This window comes from Apostichopus japonicus, chromosome 1 (assembly GCF_037975245.1).
Source record: "Apostichopus japonicus isolate 1M-3 chromosome 1, ASM3797524v1, whole genome shotgun sequence".
Classification (NCBI taxonomy): Eukaryota; Metazoa; Echinodermata; class Holothuroidea; order Aspidochirotida; family Stichopodidae; genus Apostichopus; species Apostichopus japonicus.
In genome coordinates this window covers 710,809-732,398 of record NC_092561.1, presented here as the reverse complement: position 1 = coordinate 732,398, position 21,590 = coordinate 710,809, and the positions used below count along the sequence as shown (strand labels likewise).

Sequence of the window (21,590 nt, the reverse complement as noted above, 5' to 3'; positions counted from 1 at the left end):
TTTAAGAGCGGAGATTTGATACCACTTAGGTATACCTTAACAAGAACTGCTAAGACATTAAGAACCGTTTCTGCCTCTCAAACGAATCTTGTTCTCCGTGAATTTGATAAAGAGAACCTCAAGCAGACAGGTGAAGTAATCCTCGGTTGTCACTTAGAAAGAATTAAAGGATTCGCTCCCTGACACGATTTTCTAGAAAGTATCCAATGACGGTTGCTTGAACAGTGACGAGGACTCGGAGATATATCGCAGATCGGTTCTTCAAGAGAGAGAGAGAGAGAGAGAGATAGGTGGAGCCAGCTGTATGCCTGCGTTTTTGGTCCGTTTGATCCAGCAAATGCGCAGACGGGCATCAAACGGACCAGTTGACTGGTCCGTTTGATGCTTTGCATTTGCGCAATAGGTCCTTTTGGTGATATTGGTTAGTTTGGTGATGTGGTCCGTTTGGTTCATCGTTGTAGACAAACAGGCTCGTCCGCGATGATGAATCTTAAATTACACTAAATAAAACGTGCTGCGCGACCAGTTCAACTCAACGTTGTTGAACGAGATATTTCATCGTATTTCCTACTTACCGGAAGATATTATCGATTCTTTCAGGGATGATGTGTGGATAAGCGGCTTCTTTATTGGTGGGTCAAGTAGAAGTAAAATTTTCTTTCTATTTACCAAAGTTACGTTGAATTTGATATCAAGTTAGCGTGAGACCTATGCCGTTGCATAGGACGCCTTACGTGTTACTGTCGTTACTATAGCCGTATGTACTGTAGGCCTACATGGTACTTCGCATACTGAATAGGTTATGCTTAAGCATAGGTTCGGTGTTTTCGTCTCTTAGTTAAGTAAAGAAAATAGACATTTTCTTCGGCCAAATCATGATATCATGTCAAGAAATTAGTCATTAATCAACCCTTTGTAAAGGCGGTGCCTAACGTTTTCCCATGGCCTGACAAGACAGTGATTCGCATAGGATACGCTTATCATATATAGCCTAGGCCTAGCCTTACTTGGGCTTGGTGTATAGCTTTTGGTCTTTAGTTTAGTTAAAGCAAAATGTACGCAATCCTGATATCTTCCCGAGATATGAAAGTATAATCTTTTAGAAATTTTATGTGTATACTCTGCTGCAGTCTTTTTAAAACAAGCTCTAGGCCTATAACCCTCCTCCAATTGTGTTAAGCCTCCAGAGTCAAGGAAATTAAGACGATGTGTCAAAAATATTTCAAACAGGGTCAGTAGCCTAAGCCTTTACTTTAGACAGGATAAAATTGTTTCCAGGTCTATGTGGTTCAATGCTGGTTATTGTAAAACAACTACTGAGTCTAGTTTTACACAAATTCACAATCTAGGCCTAGGTTGAAACAAGCACACAAAATGGGGTCTACCGGCATGAATGACACCATATATTCAACCCAATTTTGGGAAAGAGAGATGCATAAGATATAGCTATCCATGGCAACAAATACAAAAGTTACATTGAAATACTTAAAACACACTCACTAATGTGACATTTGTACAATAACTTCCAAAACAGGTTACCGTAACACAAGATTACTGTACTTGCACAATTACTCTCACAAGACTACAAGAGGTGTGAATCTACATAGGCCTCAGCCTAATTACTGAAGGCTACGGTATACCAAAGTGTACTGACTGAGTATAGGCCTACTGAATATCAAACCAGGTACAAAAAATTGCCCCAACTGGCAAGTGAGAACAATAAGCCCCCTGTTGCATTCATGACACTAGGGTTTACTACATGTAATTTAGCCTTTAATTGACGCCTATAGTAACATTACTAAGCCTACTACAGTTATGCATACTAACTTTTTTAATCTATTATCTTTATGCTCATCCCATAGCAATATATTTTTTTCAATTTCGTTATATGTTATGCTTAAGTTCAAATTTGGCACCTTGCATGGGGCCTAGGTTAGACCTTATTCTGGAGGTTAAGTTGTACAGTCATTGTAGGCCTAGCATATTACTGTATGTTATATGGATAACTTAATGACAGATAAGATGATACAAAAGTTTGTCAATGTGAGGATTTAATTTTAAGTAGCATGAAGAGCAACTTGAAGGTCATGTTTGGCATTATAATGTACAGTAAACAGCACTGTGTGGTTGCTTCAGTAGAGGATTTCCAGTATGTACTGTTCGTATGCTTTTAGTACAATGAAAAATACTCTTTCAGAACAAACCAAACAAGTTGCTTCTGCAAATCATACAGTGTGTACAGTACCTTTCATACAGATTTTCCATATCATATTTATTTTTTTATTTCTCAACAGTGTTAAATATCTTTTGCAACAGGTGATTGAACTTGATGATGATGGCATCTATAGTCCCAAGGTACTGTCCTACAGAATGGTATCCACACAGATGATCAGATATAGTGGTGTCCAGCTACTGTTCCTATAGTACAAAATGCTACACACAGTTGACCAGAACATCTGTATGGTGAGTGTACATACAGTCGAAATAACTTTATAGCAAGTGCCGTGGGAAGAGAGGAACGAGGTAACCAAATAGTTTATTTGCCAACTCTTTGGCAGCAAGACAAGTACAGTATCTAAACACTAAAGCATGTGTCTGCATAATAAAATTCTAAAGTGTGACCAGAAGAAGGAAATTGAGAATAATCTAATATCTTAATTTGTAGGAACCTTTGCAGACAGTTTCCTTTTCCTTGTTTTGGTGAAACCAGTCTGTCCAACCTAGGCCCCATACTGTCAGTTCCTTAAAAGTGTGAATTTTTTTTTTCATTCTATGTGTCATTGCACACAATATATGTTCTTTTACACATTACCTTTCAAACATAATAAAAAACTGTTTCTTTTATCCAAATGTCTCTGTAGTCTTTCGTCACTGTTGAAGTTATTGAAATGGCACACCATGTGGTCATAGACACAACTAAATGCCATTAATTAATTGATAACTTTCTTGCAAAGTATTGTTATTCAAACTGTTGTTCTTATGTCAATTTGTTAAGCTGTGTATTTAGTGAGCTGGTCTTGACTACTATTTCCAATTCACAAGACCCTACTAAATAGTTTCCATTGTGCAAGGTGGCAGTGCACTTAGAGTCGATCTATACTATTAAAGAAAAATTGAAAGTCTTGCTCGCTCAACTTAATTATGTTGACGATGCTGGCAGTAGATGTGACATGATATCAGAAAATGAAATCGGTAGAAACAGCTTTTTTTGGAGTATATTTAAAGCGATACCTTGCATACTTGCATGTCTCCTGAGCATAAAGGTGTAGCAATAATTATATAATTGTAATTGTATACATTACACTCACTCTTTTCTCCACATCTCCTACCAAGTTTGCAGATGCAGGCCACATATGGCAATAACACAGAGAGCATGAAAATGGGCCAAGATAGAGTTCACAGAGAGATGACCACTGAGTATGCGTAGAGCTACATGGATATTTGGAATACACTTTTGATTCCATGAAAAGGTAAAGAAATCTGCCATATGTGTCTTGTATGTGCACACCCATGTAATTGATTTTTGGAGTAGTTACTAAAATTGTAAAATAAGTGTGTCCAACAGTAGCCTGGGTTTAATGGACCTCATACACTGAAAACATTAATCAGAATGCTTCTCCTCACTGACAGTGGTTGCGTTTGTGAGTGCACTGCATAATTAATCAATTAATGTAGGCTTCAAGATGAGAGTCCTAACAGTTAGTCACAGACACTACACAGCATGTATGGGTCACTGCCATTTGTATTAGTAAATGGCAGTAAAATATACTGGAATAAACGTCTTAAACTATGGTTGGCTAGTACATAAACAGGACATTTACTATAATTAAGTGATGTTCATGTCTACTTGAACCAAGCAAAGGAAGAATTGCTTTCTTTCTCTCTTAAATTACTCCAAAGGAAAAATAGGTGTATTTCAAACTTGTATCAAAATCAGTCTAAATACTATCTATATAAATACTATTTGCAAAGGCAGTTATCCCTCCATTAGGAATATTGGTCGCATAAATCATAACATTACTGAAGACACATGTGCATTGCTTGTCCAGACACTTGTAACCTCAAAATTAGATATATAACTGTAATTCTCTTCTGCAGTCTGTGCCACCATCGCTCATTGATAGCTTCCAACAACTCAGCAGACGGCCTGATTACTAGTGCTCTACTAGAAGGGTCTACTAGAATGATTCTGAGATGGCCAGTCCTTTGGTATGGTTGTTCAATGCATGCTACTAACCTGGAGTTTTTGTTATGTTTGAAATCTCTATTCAGTTAACAAATCATGCATCTCTTAGTTGAGTTTTATTGAAACACGATACCGTTTGTTATCTAAGACATTTGGAAGCTTTCGGAGACCTTCTCCAAGGCTTTAGGTTAGAACGATTTCAGTTAATGGGAAAACAGCATTTTTTAGTGTAGTCTTTCTATGACAATTCTAGTCTTTTTGAAAAAAATCCGAATAGGTCATAATAATTAGTGTTACTATGTATTAGGAAATCCCGACCTTTCTACTTTGGAGCGTTACCATAGTTACTGGGGTGGTCCCAATACGGCCATCTTTTCGGGGTTCCATCGCTAGGGTGTCCCCTTCCCAAAATAGATTGATACTCCTAGGTGTGGCACTTCCCCGAGTGGTAAGGGGGTAAGTTTGAATAAAAAAGGCCAAACATCCAGCACAGAGTGTCAGTAGCATGCGCCATGAAGGCATTAAATGCCCCCACCACTCCCCATGCCTCTGAACCGCCAAAATAATCTCAGATTCATATTCAGCGCCCCAAGTAGCACCAGATGAGATGTTATTCGATCTTTCTGGAAACACCAAATTTCGGGTCCCCGCCCCCTCCCAGTGTTTTTTTTTTGCCCCTAAAGCCCACACACAACACCCAATTCCAAAATAAACTTCAGATTCGTGATCAGCATGTCGAGAACTACCAGAAAAGATACACATTGCCCGTTTTTGTGACAAAAATTATTTTCACCCAAAAAAACCATAAGGGGCCCTTGCAGTTTTTGCCAAAATTGCCCAAAAAATGGATATCGTCAAAATGAAGTCACATGAGGTTATCCATGCCCAGGATCTCAAATCTGCAACTCTCAGGTCCATATCTGCTTCCGTTCAGGTGATACGTGGTCCCAGAGGACCCGATAGAAATATGTGCTCTTCATACGTGCAAAAGTTGGAAAACTCCCTCTTGTCAACCCCCTTCCTGTCCTCTCTGAAGTACCCATTGACATCAAATTTTGATGTGGAGTAGAAGAAACCCTCATCATTGTCATACACCAATTTCGTGTAATTATCTGACCGGAAAAGACCTTTTGTCTATATGATTTCTATCTGTGCCAAAAATAGGTGTTTTTGTCTTGAAAAGTTTTAAAAAGTACCTCTTTTTGGTACCTTGTACTTTCCACTGAGGGTATGTGAAAGGGCTAATTTTTTTTATGTGGGAGACGAGAGTCCTAGGGATGTGTAGACAACTCATACGGTAGCATTAATTATTGGGAGGGGGTATAGTCTATATGTTTTGGAGGCCCCCTCAAAAATAGTCATTTTTCACCGGTAGTAGCTACTGTACCCTTTACAAGGACGCCTGTGCCTACGTCAACATTTGATTAGTTTTTTTACCCGAACGTAAATCAGGCCAAGTTATCAGTAGTGAGTAGTAGACACACGTAGGTGGGTGCACTGCCAATTTCAAGTCCGAGGCTACTTGTCTCCTAAATGTCAGCTTTTTACCACATGTCCACATGATTTGTCCCCTATGATGGGGCCTAGCTCTTGCAGGGCGCTTGTGAAGCGTCAACTATGTCTTGAAACTGTAGGCATGGTTTCCCCTAACCCTAATATGCAACTCCTCTCTGCATAGCCCCTTACCTTGTTTGTTTTTGGGGACACCCACCTGGACCTGTGCCCCCCTCCCTAGGTTTTTGGCCCCTACGCCCCCCACACAACACCCAGTCCCAAAATAAACTTCAGATTCGTAATCAGCGTGTCAAGAACAACTAGAAAAGATACACCTTGCCCGTCTTAGCGACAAAAATTATTTTCACCTTAAAAAACCATAAGGGGTACCCCTTGCAGTTTTTGCCAAAATTGCCCAAAAAATGGATTTCGTCAAAATGACGTCACATGGGAATATAGATGCCCAGGATCCCAAATCTACAACTCTCAGGTCCATATCTGCTTCCGTACAGGAGATACTTGGTCCCAGAGGACCCGATAGAAATATGTGTTCTTTATAAGTGCAAAAGTTGGTAATAGGGATCACAGGTCCCGGTTGTCCATTTTTAGGTACCAGTCGTCCTTTGGTCTTTATTGAGGGTTTTGATACTTTGTACCAATAAAATATAAAACGTAAATATGACAATATCATTGAGATCATATTTGAGTATAAAAATAACCCAACATGATCAATTACAGGTCATTTGTCAATAGAGTAACAGTAACGAAATGCAACCTAGACTGGTAGCTGTTGATTTTAACAATCTACAATAAGTGGCCCTTCGAGTAGAATTTATGCAATGGTTTGAGTTAGCTATTCAAAGCAATCCCAGAACTCCTGTCAGTTATACTTATAGGATTAGTTCAGGTGTCACAATGTTTATCTTATATGAAAGAGGACAATAAAAGAACCCAATAGTGAAGAAATTATTCCAATTCATTTTCCGCCTAGGAGTTTCTATCTGATTGTGTAGATTAAAGTTCTATCTGATTGTGTAGAAACTGCTGAAATCAGACTAGCTGTGACGTCATATCCTCACATACCTGAAACGTCTTATTTGATTAAATTTGATCAAGTTATTTTATTAAGTTAAAAGTTATTTTATTAAAATACTTTGTACGATTTTATGACTTTTTTTACTTTTTCTTGGTCCAAATCTTGTGAACCAACAGTTTTCTGGACCAAATTTTGATAATGCCATTGGGCTCTTGTATTATCATTTACTTAAGTATAAGAATTACTGAATGGTACCTGACCATGTGTGATACTATGCATATTCAGTAGAGACAGTGTCATATTGTATCAGCTAAAGTTGGTATGATGATAATATTGGGTGATGACATATACAACACATTTGAGTCCTTTCATCAATGGACCATAGTGCCCATTGGGCCATTGTCATAAATCTTTTGTACAGTTCCAGAAACTTTCATGTCCTTTGTGACTACTGTCACATATATCAGCTGTACATTTTATATCTTATTAGTCTAGCCTCCGTCACTAATGGGGAGTGGGTGGTGTATTTTATAGGCACTGATCACCCAATCCTTGACCGAGAGGTGTTCATCTGCCATCTGGATGCCCGAACTGTTCTGAATCTCTGGATGCTTTCAGTTTAGGTCATGTATAGTGCACACCTCCCACCGCACCGCTTATGTGCGTTTCTGGTGTGAGGGGGCCAGCGGCCCCCCACCCGTCAGTAGTTCCTAAGCTGCTGTGAACCACTGTTAGGCCATGTTGATTTCTCTTATAGTGCTGCACAGCCTATATTAGCTCTTGAGTTATCTTCATGGGCTATTGTTCACGATACCTTCTTTTTTTTTAAACTGGATTTATGGTGCATTGTTAAGTGATTTATTTACTTTACATTTACATTACAATTGTCAGTTTGTACAAAATTTCATTCAAAATGTTTTTCAAATGTCAATGGCTACTTTCAAATAGGATGTCTATTGTGCCAGTACTAAAGAATGTGCAATATATGTGTTTGTATTGTTGTCCAGACTAGACGATACCAGTTTGCATAGATAATACCAGGACAAGACAAGGACTGGACAATATCAACACAAAGGTCTTGTTCTGGTATTTTCCAGTGCTTGTCTTGTCTTGTCTGCTGGTATTGTCTGTGCAAACTGGTATCATCTTGTTATCGTTCAATCCTGGTATTGTCTAGTCCTTGTCCTGGTATTGTCTAGTCTTTGTCCTGGTATTGTCTAGTCCTTGTCCTGGTATTGTTTAGTCTTTTTCCTGGTATTGTCTAGTCCTTGTCCTGGTATTGTCTAGTCTTTGTCCTGGTATTGTCTAGTCCTTGTCCTGGTATTGTCTAGTCCTTTTCCTGGTATTGTCTAGTCTTTGTCCTGGTATTGTCTAGTCTTTGTCCTGGTATTGTCTAGTCCTTGTCCTGGTATTGTCTAGTCTTTGTCCTGGTATTGTCTAGTCTTTGTCCTGGTATTGTCTAGTCCTTGTCTTCTCATGGTCTTGAACCTTTTTTTCTCATTTGACTTGTTGCTGTAAATACAATAGCATCTTTGTTTTAATTGAAGAGTTTGTCTTGTCATAGTACTTTCCATTGTACTGTTTTCTCTTTACATTGCTTTGCTGTAAATACAAAAGCTTCCCCCTGTCCCCTGCATGTATAAAGCTAAAACTAACACGGCTTGTAAATACACCGTCTTGTTGCCGTGGAGATCACCTCCCTACCAGTAGTTTAGATTTTTCATTTCTTTCTTTTTCTATTTTAATTAAAGTGTTTGTCTTGTCATTGTACCTTCCATTGTACTGTTTTCTCTTTACATTGCTTTGCTGTAAATACAAAAGCTTCCCCCTGTCCCTGCATGTACAAAGCTAAAACTAACACGGCTTGTAAATACACCGTCTTGTTGCCGTGGAGATCAACTCCCTACCAGTAGTTTAGATTTTTTCTTTCTTTTTCCTTTTTCTTCTTGATTTACAGATCCCAGTGATGTGTATTCCTTGTCTCTCTCTTTGTCCTTTGTGGGTTTACCTACAGTACCCTCTTACTGAATAGTTGATTAATAGTTAAACCAACATAGGACAAAATTAAAGCGAGAGAAGACAGGAAGGGAATATACTTTACTGAGATGTGTAGCCACTGTCAGCCATCATAACTTTGTCAATAATTTGTCAATGAGTTAAGCTGTATTATCCAACTGCTACCTCACTGCCTCTTTGCTTGTTAATTCGCTATAACGGCACATGACAGTATGCATACAGGCATATTAGCTGTATCCATACTGTCATGTGCCGTAGAAACTTCCAACTGCATTACACTCCAAGTCATAGAGATTTGTGTTTTTTTGTCTTTAATTGGATAATAAACCTTTTAATTAGGGGTAATTTTTGTTATGTTATGTGCCAATTGTAGGGGGAAGGGGGTTCTTTGATTTAGAGCAATGATTGTCTGTTTTATTATGTATGTGGATCTTAATGTGTATTTCTGTTTACTTCTCAGGGTGTCTGTTCTCAGGGTTCTGTGTTGTTTTTTGTTTACTAATTATTTCAATAATGATGCATTTAATTTAATTCTAATAGTTTTTATGAATTTAAATTTGTACAGATTAATGAATTTGAATTGTAAATTATTGAAATAAATAGAAAAGAAGAAAGAAATAAGGTCTTTAGTCTTATGTTGGAGTCATTTTGTTCTGCACACATAATTTCACAGTGCTGCTTAAGTATATATTTCTTTGTTTTTCTCAGCTTTAACTATGTTGTTGTATTTATAGCAGAATTTCCATAACTGAGCAACAGTTTAAGCTATTCAGTTCAAATTTTTCAGAGAACCTCTGTTGAAAAATTTGCCATTAATGCATGAAGTCAGATATTGATTACCATGTGTATTTATCAAGTATTGGTCATATCTCTAGCTCGTCAAATAAAATGTTAATTAATTTAGTACTTAGAGAAAAAAACTGGCTTCATATGCACATCAGAGACAAAATTTTGCATGCCCAATGTAAGTTTGAGGAACTATATGGGCTCCCATGCTTCTCACTGTAGCACCCTCACTAGGTTCCAGCCTGACCGGACAAATACCCCCTAGACAATTACCCACCGGACATTTACCCCCCGGAGAATCCCCCCAGGATAACTACCACCCCGACAGATACCCACCAGACAATTACCCCCGAGGACAAAAACCCCCTGGAAAACTACACACCTGGACAACTACCTCATCGGACGAATACCCCCTAGACAATTAACCCCCGGATAAATACCGCCGGACGAGTATCCCTCTGGACACATGCCGTTAACTATACGGATGCAGTGACAGATATGCAGGTATTTTTTCGAGTTTAGTTTCCCGGGGGCCTAAAGATATACCCTGGTCCCTCGGGCAACTGCGAGAGGATATTTACAATTGGGTCAGGGTGCCGGTTAAACAGGCACCACTATGGTCGTCGTGTTCCCTGGCACTTTTAACTTCCTGACTTTTTAAAAAGATTCGACCTTTTCATATATAAGCCCCCAAAACTCCTCGATAGTGTTTGTCAATGGACCGAGGCCCGGGGCAAGATAGGTTGGGACGGCAGTTGAAGAAGCATGGGGGGGGGGGAGTCGGGCATTAGTCACTGATGGTAGTAACTATTAATTTACTATTAGTTATAGTGACATTGTGTATAATTAATCTCCGAACAATTCTGGCTTATTGCGACTTACTATTTTTAAGTTTTCGTCTGAGTCATTTTACTTGATGATTTGTTATGTAAGTTTTTGCATAGCGCTTTATATTGCACTATGAAATTTGGTTACATCAGAAAAATAATGTTATATATCAGATTAAGAAAATTTGCTTTCATGGCCCTAATGGGCTTTCGTACTACAGGGTTCATCAGCTAAAGGTGCGCTTTGTTCACAGGCTTGAGGGGGGGGGGGGGGTACTTGGGTGCTTTCTGGTATAGTTGGGGTAGTAACCTGGGTGAGGTATCTGTGCCGGTCTATTTGCGCATGTGGAGTTTTCCCAGAGGTTATTGCCGGGGGGTGGGGGTAAAAGTCCTTGATGGTAATTCTCAAGGGGGTACTTGTCCGGGTAGTTATTGTTTCAGGGGTACTTATCCTAGCAGTTTTTTGGCCTTGGGGTGTATATCCGGGGGTAGTTGTCCCGGCACAAATTACTATCTAAGCGGAGCGCCACCTTCGGTTGGTGCGGAGCGTACAAGAAATTTTTGGGTTTTGATACCCCCCAGATCACCGGAAATGGCACTTCCAGAGCATGAGAATGACCAACCCGATGTACACTTTGGCCTGAGAACCAAGTATTTCTCAATATTTGTTTTCATCCATAACCTTTTTGAAGATTGTCACCTGTCCTACATCATGTTCGACCTCATCGCATCATCCCGTGGATCATTGCTTTTGTAGGTTTTTCTACGTCGCGGCCTACAATACCCATCAGTTCCACTTTTCAAGGTTTTAAGCCCATTATATGTTCAGAATATTAAAATTCACATTTCTTGTTAAATTTACTTCAAAACCTACCCATAAATATTGCACAATCATCTGTGGACAACCAATCAGGGACGTAGCTAGGATCAGATGATTAGGGGTGAAGAAACTCCAAACTACCAACTGAATAGATTTTTTTCAACTGAGTGTGGGTGTGTCTGGGTGGGCCCTAAAGGGATCCACGACTTTGTGGGGGGGGGGGGTAATAAAACTGGTGTACTTGCTAAACGATGCCTAGCATCTGTGCAGGAGTGGGCAGTAGAAAACAATAGGTTATGATGTTGCAGACAGTTGCACATCAAAGCAGGACCCCACCATTTGTTGCCGGGAACTATTTTGCAAAAAGGCAGGCCAGCTTATAACACCAGCAGAAATAAAACCACCTAGCCATGTAGATAAGTCGGGTTTCCGTGCATGTACACTCAGCAAAATTAAAATGACAGTAGTAACTATAAAGCGAAGCGCCACCATTGGTTGGCGTGGAGCGCTAGGAAATTTTACAAAATGGCAACCCAATAGCAGCCAAAATGGGAGCATCAGTGCCTCTGCAGAGACCCTGACAGTCATAATTGCAAGGACACTGGGCAACAGAACCCTAAAATATTTAATAATAATAATGGACACTTTGTATAGCGCCGGTATCCGCCCGAAGTAGCTCATGGTGCTTTGCAGAAAAAAAGATTACATATATGGAATTTGGAACAGGTAAGTTTTTAGATATATCTTGAAGGTTCCAAGGCTGTTGACAAGTCTTACTGATTGAGGTAAGTAATTCCTCAATTTTGAGGCTGCACATGAAAAGGATCTCTGGCCCCACCGATTCCTTGAAACACTTTAAGTGGAGTTTTCGTGTTCACTCTCAGCTAAATTGAAATGACTGGAATGGTAGGGGAAAGGTCTAAGTGGAGGGTGTGTCCCTGGGTAAAATTACTCAAATTACAATCTTCAACTCGATCCTGAGTAGATCTATACAGGCTCTGTGTGGATCCTGTGAAATAGGAGGGCACTGCGTACAAATGAAGGTGTTTTTTTAAATTCAGAAAACTCAAGGGAGGTTTAAACCCCCACCCCCCTGGATCCTCCCCTGGTGTATCACCCCACCAATAGATGCTTTGCATCAATACCAACATGTACTGTGGTACATATGCAACACTTAACTCTCACCCAGAACAAGATAGGGGTGGTGCCCAACTACGGCAAGGTATATTTTCAGGGCAAATATATAATTATGATATGGGGGAGGCATGGACTTCGCTAGAGGGGGGTCTCACCCCCCCCCCCAAAAAAACTTGGTAAAACTGACGATAGTTGGAAAATCGGAATTTCCGACTGTCGCACTTTAGTTTATCTAGGCCTTTTCATATATTCCTGTGATTGTGAATGACCTAAAAATTGAAAAATCTCGGTCAAAATTGACCTTTAATCAGTCAAATTAACCACGCTTTCCTTGCCACAAATTGTATCTCGCGATCCTTATACTCTACCATACAAAACTGCGTATGATTTTTAATACTCTGCAAAATGCCTAATAGAACTACCGTCATAGGCGTAGGAGCCCAACTTGATTTGGGGGGGGGGGGGGGGCTGTAACGACTTGTCCGATAAATATAAACAATTTTTTTCGCGCGCGTTCAACATGTTAATGTGCATATCATATAGGCATACATCGGTTATTACATCGCATGCCAATAACATACAATGATTTTCCGTGTTGCATATTGGTTAGTATTGGGGAAGTCGTTACAATATTAATTATAATAATAATATAAGTTTAACCATTGCAAATACATTGCAAATGATTTTTCTTTCAGTAGGTGCCCGAAAAATTATCAGCATATTGCCCGAATTTTTGGGTGGGGGGGGGGGCTAATAAATTTGTGAAATGAGTGCCAGTGGGTACATATATATCGAAAATGTTCGGAACCAAAGTGCAGTCGCGAAAGATGGGGTGTCTGACTGACACTGACTGTATCGTTGACGAGTAGCGCGGAGGGGTGGGGGGGGGGGTGGGGTACAAGGCAGCAGTCGGAATTTTCTGGCTTCTAAACCCATCCAGTTGGATTTTCAGCCACTACACCCCCACCCAAATCATAATGCCTTGGCTACGTCCCTGGGGGAGGGGTTGTTGTTCCTCTTCGATGAGTTTTTACTTGTCAAAAGGCCTTTTCATATAAATGATTTGTGTTGATTTTTTTCTAATGCAAATGATTAGCCTAGCTTTATATAGTTGGGGTATCAGATTTGGTTGGGGGAAAGGGTGGGCAGAGTTAATTACCCCCTTCAATAGCTCCACCACTGAATTGAGTACTTTACATATGCAGATATGAAAATGAGGTCATGCTAGATACTCTGCCAATTTGAAATGTTTTTGATGAGATTTTTTTGGTAGCTTGATGAGTCCAAGAAATAATCTTAACTGAGCAAAATCCAGTCCCTCTGTAAACAATAATCCAAATCTAGACACACCTTCACGATTTTTTTTACATTGTGTGCCTATATACGAGCGGAATGGTATCAATCTGTTTAAAAGTTTTCATGTTAGTTTAAATTGACCAATTACGGCGTGTAGCGAAAACGTACGATATACTCATCACCTAAAGGACCAAGTAATTTGCATGAAGCGACTGGGCATTTAATTTCAAATAATTACTACGCAAATTCGGCCTTCCTTATCTTTTACAACCAGCGATACGTAGTTAAGTCCATATTAATAATAAGAAACATTTTAAGTGCCCCCAATTAGATTTGGTTATCTGTTAAGCCTTGTTCATGACTCGGATCATGTCTTTATTTGTCTACTTTTATACCGTGGACGAGCCTAGCGAGAATTCTAGGAAAAATCACCAAACGGACCATCAGGGACGCCCTCTAAAGTTGTAACTTTGACCATTGCGCGATAGCGCTACTTCTGTCGCTAAAAAATAGCAAAATTCCTTATAATTTTCTTCATTTAGATAATTGGCGGACCAAATGTTCAGATAATATCAACTGTTCATTAAGGAACCGCCCCTAAAAAAAACCCGTCGATTCATCAGTTTGTACATAATTTCTGACACATTTTTGTTTAACCCTAGGGTTAACCCTAGGGTTAGGGTTAGTGCCATATTTACCATGAAATACCGAATTTTGACATCGGATCTGGTCAGTGATGTAGAAGAACGTCCCGGTTACTGTATATGTTTGTCATTTACCATTTTATTCCGTTTAAAATTAATAAAAGGGCTTTTATGGAGCTAAATTGACAAAAGCATCAAAAGGACCACTCAGAACACTTCCAAATTTGAGTAAACTATCATTCCAAAAATTGACGTCACGAGCACATACTTCATTGTAAATGTATAAGATTTGGAAATATCGTGAATTAGAAAATGGTCTTTCTGACAGTACCAAATTTAACACAATTACACAATGGTATAAAAAGTTTTATGAAATATGATAACACCCTTACATGCATCAAAATTGAGTCTTTGCTACCGACCAAGACGCACCTGCATTATACGTTCCTTGGAGGATCTTTCAGGCACACATTTTATGAGGTTTAGAGTGGAATTTGAAGGAATAAATTCAGCGAATAGTAAAGATAGGCATATGAGATTCTCTTTTTAGTCTATCGCCGATTTTTTACGAGAAAATCCGGATTTATTAAGCCATGAATCAAACGGACCATTCTATTGCGCAACGACACTGGTCGTTTTGATGCTTTGTGCAATCATGATGTCATGCTGTATACTATCGTTTCCAATTGACGATAAAGCTGATTTATTATGTATTTGATGCCTCAACGGAGATGCGGATTTATATCATCCTAACGTTTCATATTATACCCCCCCCCCCCTCACATATGCAGTGACAACAGCCTTGGCAAGATGGGCAAATAGGGGGTAAGGATTTTTTTATTTGGTTGGGGGGGGGGGGGGGTTATACCACTGATATGGGAAGGAGTTTGACATACGGTTGTAAGGTAACGTCGCGTATCCCTTAACTTTGTGTAGTGTTGTTTTCAGGGACGTAGCCAGGGGAGCAGTGGGAGAAACTGCCCCCCCCCCCCCTTTCAGAGTCCAAAAAATATTTTAAGACGGTTTTTTTTTTTTTGTCATGGTATTTTGTCAGTGCTTTTTTATCTTGAAAACTCGTCAGCTCGTTCACTCGATTACTATCGTACTAACATTCTGGCCTACCGATTCAGCAATTTACTTTAGTTTGGCAAATGCAATTTGCTAAATTTAGCCTATAGCCTATTACAAGCCTACAGTTTGCCACTGCGTAATAAAATACGTATAGCCTACCTGACCGCACTCGAATGAGTGTCACGAACCGTATGTACAACGACGATGTGCCTTCTCATCCTTTCTATGATTCGTCATAAGTTGTTGAACGAACAGCATGTTATGAAGCTAAGCTAGCAATCGAGACTCCCTCCCCTTAGACCCCTCCCCCATACCAATCACAAAATGTGCAGACGAGGTGTGAGAAGTTAGTCAGATACCCAATATGAAGGGAACACAAAGCCCTATATCTCGTGACCGGAAAAATAACCCTCAGACAGATACCCCCGGACGATTACCCCCCCCCCCACCCAAGCCAATAACCCACAGGAAAACTCCCACCCGGACAATTACCCCTGAGGAAAACAAAACCCTGGACAACTACCCACCCGGACAACTACCTCCTCGGACGAATACCCCCTCGGGTCGTTGTGTGCACTGGCCCTTTAGACGCAGGAGGGGGAGGGGGTGAGGCATGGCTATTAGGGCTATGAAAGAAAAAGAATAACAATCTGATATATCAGAATAATAATCTGATATGTCAGATTAAGAAAATTATCTTTCATGGCCCTAATGGGCTTTCATACTACGGGGTTCACCAGCTAAAGGTCTGCTTGGTTCACGGGGAGAGGGGGGGGGGCACATTCTGGTTTAGTTCGGGTAGCAACATGGGTGTGGCATCTGTGCCGGTGTATTCATGTGGATGGAGTTTTCCCGGAGGTAATTGCCGGAGGGTGGGGTTATTGTTCTCAGCGGTAATTGTCATGGGGGTACTTGTCCGGGGAAATTGTCTGGGGGTACTTATCCTGGGGGTATTTGTCCTTGGGGTGTATGTCCAGGGGTAGTTGTTCCCAGAGGTATTCCTTTTCGGAGGTTTTGTCTGGGGCTGATTGTCAGGGGGGTACTTGTCCTGGGGGTATGAGTATGGGTGGTATATGTACGGGGGGTAGTTGTCCGGCAACCATATGTCTCATGCATTTCAATGGGCACTATAGTTCCTTGTTTTAAGTAAAATAAGTGTGTTGCATATGTCATCACCCAATGTTATCATCATACCAACTTCGTATCAACTCTTTTAAATATGCCTTTGGTCATGTTACATATGAGTAACTCCAATGATCAAGTAAATGCTAACACAACAGAAATGGAATTATCCAAAGTTGAGTCCAGAAAAAAAGTTGGCTCGAAAGGATTTGGGACCAAAACATCCTAACCAAAAATGGCAGAACAAATGGGTCTAGAATATTAGCTGTGAACAGGGACTTAGCCAGAAATGGAAATGTGGTGGGAGAGGAACAGAATTCTAAAAGGGCATTTATCACAAAGGGAGCATTATAACGCTTATCGGAGCTCCATGATGTACAAAAAAATGTTTGCCCAAAATGTCTCCCACATGGCGAGAAAAAAAGACTATTATAAGAGTTTTGTATTACGTACAGTAGCAGACAAATTTTCAGGGGGAAGAGTGAGAAGGGTCACTTAGTATCATCCAACGTGAAAAGGAGCTTTAATGATTTCCCCTGCTTTTAGTTGAATTTTACTTTTAGGGGTACTCACAGGGGAGTGGAGAGATTGCTCCCCCACCCACCTGCCCCCTGGCTACATCACTGTGAAACTGCTCGTTTGCTTTAAAGGAGTAAACATTTGATAGTTTTTTTTAAATGGTTTTGCTTCAAGCGGGCCACCAGGCTATCTGCCCTTTCTCACCGGATTTACTGGAGAAACAAAGCAAGACCATCTATTACTGCATCCTGCAACTGGTTTAAAACACTTTGCTGACAATGCTTGTAAAATTTAACATATATATGACTAAATCTATATATGACTATTTTGAATGATGCAGAACAATGCTGGTTATACGGTAGGTGGCAAGCTTTCCACATATTTTACACAGTGATGTGTATATCACTTGCGGCAAGTAAACTATACAGTAACTGTTTGAAATTTGTTACAGAGGGTAGAGCCAGCAGTTGAGGTATAAAACACACATGTAGAGAAACCACAGCCAATTAGTCACTCCACAATTTTGTATCTTTTAGCCAAAGTGGAAAACATCATTGAGTTCTTGACTGTTTGATTCAATAGTATCTTAAGTTAACAACACAGTGGGCATTGTGCAGACTGCTGGTTGAATCATTTTGCCATTATCATGCTTCCTTTATGATGAAACATATATATGAAAGGAGAAACAAAAGCCGATAGAAAATGCAGGTATGGTATTGCCTGATTTGATGTTCCTACAAATTTGTTCTCAGTACGAATTATTGCTACACTTATCACGGCAATGAACATACCAATCATCTTTTGTATGTATTGCTTACTTCAGCCCTTCTGTAAAGATTAAATATTATATTAAACATGAAGAAAACATATGAAATTCCTAGCCAACCACAATTCTAATTGTTGATTTTAGTTCACTATGACCATCCTTCTAGTACTAGTACTACTGTAGTGTTGCATCATAAATTTGAGAAGGGGTGTCACACTAACAACCTTCTCTTGTAATGTAAACAAAGTCACGGCTAACTACAGAATGTTTTAGTCATTTACTCTTTACCTTCACTAATAATAATATAAGTATTTAATTTAAGGGTTATACAGCCTAGTTATTATAGGCCTAAGCTACCGCAAGTTTTGTAACCTTATTAACACCGTAACTTGTAAGTTAGTTAGGCTAGGCCTACACGTTAGTTGGAGTTTGGGACTTCTTGTACACACAGCTAGGTCTACGCAACTTAGACATATGTTTTATGTACAATTTCACCCAATTCAATTGTCAGTGATCACTTGTTTTGGCTATAATTTTATGATCTTGAGACGGTTACAGTACGTAGTGTCACATTTTAAGACTTCGAGATCGACGGTAAGAAACGTGATGTTGAATGCACACCAGCTGATGTTTGTTATTGTTGTTGTTATTTCTTATCGTAAGTTCTATTGCTGTGGGTGCACATAAGAACTAAAAATACATTTAGTGTCAGCCGGAAAGGCTTACCTCGTTGTGAAAGTTTTGTTGAGAAAAGGGAGATATTTTACGAAATAATGTAGTACGTTATGAAAGATGTCAAAGGAACTAAATAATAAACAGATACGAAGAGTTATAAAATAGGGAAACTGTTAAAACTGTGTAAAATATGAAATTTACGTATAGAAAATATACGTAAAGTTTTTGTTTTTAAAACAGTTGGATGAAAAAAATGGACGATGTTTTCCTTTGATTGTTAGCCGGAATTGTTGGAAACGATAACTTTTGCCGAATATGCGTGAAAGAAGTACAAACGAAGTAGAAAATACATGCATTTTGAATGTGCATCGGCAACGACCAAACCATTATGTGCGAAAGCATCAAAAGGACCAAAAAGTTACAAGCGTATGAGATGCTCTCTATGGCGAAAAAACACCAAAAGGACCATCGCGCTAGGTGGAGAGAGAAGAAAAGAAAGAAAGGAACTCTTAATTCCCAGGATTTCGAAGTATTCAACGTAAAATTTGATACTTGAAACTTACCTCTGTATGTATGCTTAAGACAGACAATGGTGCGTAACTTAAATGCTAATTGGTTATACAACCCGAACAGGTCTCGTCTCCTATAACCCGAAACTTCCCATCATGCATCGGCCTGCCTTCATTAGTGGCGTAAGGAACGCCGCGATACCCATCGTTATACGGAATAGTAAAGAAGATGAACATATTCAGTACAAGTTGTAGTGAGTCCCTATGCATGTACTCGTCTTTTAACACAGTAGTGCCGTGTGTACTCGCAGTACTCCATCGTCCTGTATCTGTGCAGGTTGTTATTAGTATAGTGTAGAGCCTACATCGTAAATAGTATAGCTACTGGTCCAAACTTACATAATGGTACTCGAGTTAAGAGCCTGGTACTCATCAGGGAAACAAGATAAATTCTATATTTTCTACTATTGAGTCTTATTTATGTTGTGGTACTCGCTTTTCAAGTCTGAAAGTACAACACTGGGAAAATGAGTTAAATACTTGCATCACCGGTTCTATTAATTGATTTTCCCCCTCCATCTTCTTTGGAATGCCAAATTCTGGTTTTAAAGACTATAGTCTCGCTGTCGTTTTAATTCTTCCCAGCGAAGGCTAAAAAAAATCGCTGTTTTCCATCTGCTTTTTAAAAGCTAAACGGTTGAAATTTCTTTAATATTCGTTCAGATCTTACATTATGTAGGTCTAATGGCCTGTTAGTTTAACTTTCTGGAAAGAGGGTTTAATTTACACGTACGTACTATAGCCAAAATGTGCAATAAGCCTGGAAATGAGTGTCTTATCATGTGAAAGATAAAGATATGAACTATCGTTTATCATAGAAACAGTAGGGTATTTACAGGCATTCCGCAGGGTTTAGATGATGATATAAAGAAAAGGTAAAATATTGCTATGTAATATCGAATAAGTAAGTAGGAAAAGGCTCGTAATCCATTGGTCATTAGTTCGAATCTCGTTCCAGAGGTCATTAGTTCGAATCCTGTTCCAGAGGTCATTGGTTCGAATCCCGTTCCAGAGGTCATTAGTTCGAATCCAGTTCCAGAGGTCATTGGTTCGAATCCCGTTCCAGAGGTCATTAGTTCGAATCCTGTTCCAGAGGTCATTGGTTCGAATCCCGTTCCAGAGGTCGTTGGTTCGAATCCCGTTCCAGAGGTCGTTGGTTCGAATCCTGTTCCAGAGGTCATTGGTTCGAATCCAGTTCCAGAGGTCATTAGTTCGAATCCAGTTCCAGAGGTCATTATTTCGAATCCCGTTCCAGCCAAAAATGTCTTTGCTCTTTTTCATTGTCTAATATTTTCCCACTCAGTTTCTACCTTCATTTTTTTTGTACATGTAAATGTTTGTAATTGAAGCAACATTGTCGGCAGAAACCTCCAAATTTAATCGTTTCTGTCAGAATTACTTAAATTCTACTCTAGCCGTTAAAACTTGGTAACATGTGGTTGCATGGGCTTCGGGATCTTTAACGTGCATCATCATCATCACGATCGTGTGGAATAGCGGGTGTAATGGTCATTTAGGGTTTTAGTCTTGATGAACAGCCTAGTGTACCTTCCTTTTCACAAAGATATTTCCCCGTAGCCTATTTGCTGTGCTGCCAGAGAACGCCAGCGGCGATTGATACTGGTTTGTTTCGGACGGATCCTCGGGCATGTAAAATACAGTGGGCAAGCACATTCTTGGTAGGCAGAAATGGACTCTGAGGCATGTACAGTTTTCACGCGAGAAAAAGAGTATTACAAACGACTTGGCCAAGACTATAGTACTGGGTTTTAGTGTTATATCACACAGAGTGTGAGGAGGACCTGATGTGAACAAGTTGAATACCTCATAGCCCATAAGATAAGATATATACCTGCTGCAGCTAAGGGTGTTGTTTGAATAGTAGAGATTATTCTCGGGAGTTTAGTCATCTGTTGCGGTTGATGCAAACAAATTTAATTCTCGCGTTCAAGTTACGCAATTATAATGCGTGACGTTTGCGGACGTTATGCGTTAATGGACAAAACAAAAACAACGGATACTTCAAAGTGCTCTATTGTACCACTATAGGTATATGAAATTTGTTGTTACCGTTTGTAGCTTTACGGTGGGGATGTAAAGCCGTACAGAAGATGACGTCACACTTTGAAAATTTGATATGATTGTTATGTACGGTATACTATTTTGCCCTTTATCGATTTCGACCAAAATTGACTTTTATTTACTAATTTTTAGTAAATTTAGCTCAACCTGTTTTGATGTCATTTTCGGTTCTTTATGTTATAACATTGTTTAAAACGGTGACATGACAAACACTTCCATAGAAATGAGTTCAGTCAATAGTTCTAAGTAACATATACTGTTCTATGTCAAACTTCATGATGTAAAAAGGGCAGTAGGAAACCGATGTCTCCTTGTTTATTAATTTAAACTGATAAAAGAAGTACTGGTTGTCAATAAGACACTTCACTCAGGTGACACAATATCTTCAAAACAAGGTGTGATATTTTACTAAGCCCAGACCAGGCTATTGGTCCTTTTGAAATCACGTCACTTACCGTACAGCTAGCGAGAAAGGATTTTACGCAACATCGTGGACTTTAAAGGCTACCGTAGCTTATGAAAATTCGTCAGATTTTCATACGTT

General features: G+C 39.5%; 1 long non-coding RNA gene across 1 annotated transcript; it reads left to right on the top strand.

The window, feature by feature from the left end:
- Nucleotides 1-272: 272 nt before the first annotated feature.
- On the top strand, nt 273-8,522 carry LOC139970120 (uncharacterized). Its single transcript, XR_011794056.1, has 4 exons — nt 273-632; nt 2,295-2,463; nt 3,334-3,470; nt 4,099-8,522. It is a non-coding gene; the product is annotated as an uncharacterized lncRNA (long non-coding RNA).
- The last annotated feature ends 13,068 nt before the right edge of the window (nt 8,523-21,590 follow it).